Source organism: Dama dama, chromosome 11 (genome assembly GCF_033118175.1).
Source record: "Dama dama isolate Ldn47 chromosome 11, ASM3311817v1, whole genome shotgun sequence".
Taxonomy (NCBI): domain Eukaryota; kingdom Metazoa; phylum Chordata; class Mammalia; order Artiodactyla; family Cervidae; genus Dama; species Dama dama.
In genome coordinates this window covers 47,872,357-47,874,075 of record NC_083691.1, presented here as the reverse complement: position 1 = coordinate 47,874,075, position 1,719 = coordinate 47,872,357, and the positions used below count along the sequence as shown (strand labels likewise).

Below are 1,719 nucleotides of genomic sequence, written 5' to 3'. Positions count from 1 at the left end.
GTTGCTGTGGCTTGCTGCCACTGTACCAAATATCTCTACCCTTGGCAAAAATCAAAATTCAAAGTACATTTTCTACTGAATGTATATTCCTTTCCCTTCATTGTTAAGTTGAAGAATTGTAAGTTGAACCACTGCAACCCAGTGGTTGTCGGTACAGCCAAGCGATCCTTACCAAGGATGCCAGAAATATACAATGGGGAAAGAAGTCTGTTCAATAAAGTGTTGGGAAAATTGAATACCTACACAAAGAATAAAACTGTATCTTTTTATTACATCATTCAAAAAAGTAAAAAATCGAGTGGGCCGACGGCTTGGGCCTGGCACTCAATTTAAACACTGAAAGCCGGGCGGCTGGCGGACTCCAGAAACGAAACGACATTCGCCTGGCAGGCCCGGCTGCTGGCAGCGCCGCGCGCCGCGCTTCCCGGAAGCGACCCTTCCGCCGCCATTGGCCAACCGCCTCTCGCCGAGCCCGCGCTCCGAGGGCTGAGGCCCGCCGCCGAGCGACAGGCGAGCGGCATGGCGGGCGGCGCGGACGGCGGGGACGGGGCTCGCGCCGGGCAGCACGTGTTCCTGCTCCCAGAATACTTAGATGAAAGATGGGCTTGTGTCTGTAAAACTGGCTAACCCACCTTCAGGGGAAGGAGCCATTTACTTGTTGAATATGTGTCTACCGCAGATGTTTGAAATAAAAATTTTCAAGGAAAAAAAAAATATTGGTTTATAAATGAATCAGTTCGAGCCGGAGGTCTTCTTCACTTTGCCACACCCATGGACCCTCTGTTTCTACTTCTCCACTACCTTATAATGGCCAATAAAGAGGGGAAGTTTCAGCCCCTGGATCAAGTTGTGATGGATGACATGTTCCCGGATTGCACCTTATTGCTGAAATTTCCTGAACTTGAGAAGTTACTTAGACACGTGACAGAGGAGAAAGAAATAGACAAGAAGAAATACTACAAGTACAGCAAAGAGAAGACATTAAAATGGCTAGGGAAAAAAAAAAAAAAAAAAAGTTATTGAGACCATGGTAGCATTAAAAACCAATAAGGTAAATGTCAGTGCCCGGGTAGTCTATTGCGTTTTTCTCTGGTGGCCAGGTTTCCAGTGACAAGGACGAGTATTATGTCCATTATGCCCATGGTCTGATATCCAATACATCCCTAAACAATTAAATGATGACTTATCTAAATATTTAAAGCTTCCAAAACCTCCAGCTTCAGTGCCAAATCCTCCATAGAAGAAAGCAAAGTTATCAGATAAGACTGTAGAAGCAAAAGAAGATTACACTAAGTTTAATTCTAAAGATTTCAAGACTGCATAGAAAAATAGTAAAATGACCACAGCTCAGAAGGCTTTGGCTAAAGTTGACAAGAGTGGAATGAAAAGTATTGATTCCTTTTTTAGTGAAAAACATGTTAAAAAAATTGGAAAGATTTGCACTTTTGAAAGTGAAATTGAGCAAAAATATCTGTCTTCTTCATGTCCCAGTTTCATCCTTCCTCCTTGCCACTGTACTTCCGAAGCCTTAATTACCACCTTTTGAAAAAAAGTAGGATGAGAGCAATTTTCAGATTCACTGGAACATTTCTTTCGATTTGAATTTTGTGTTTCCTGAACAAAATATGGGAAAGTAATTGTGAAAAATCATGGCTTACAGCCTTTGGAGTTTTATTTGACATCATGAAAAATAATCAAGTGAGTAGAATTAACCTTTAG

General features: G+C 42.3%; 1 pseudogene; it reads left to right on the top strand.

Moving 5' to 3' along the window:
- The first annotated feature begins 519 nt into the window (after window positions 1-519).
- Window positions 520-1,240, top strand: LOC133065520 (ribonuclease H2 subunit B-like; annotated as a pseudogene).
- Window positions 1,241-1,719: the final 479 nt, after the last annotated feature.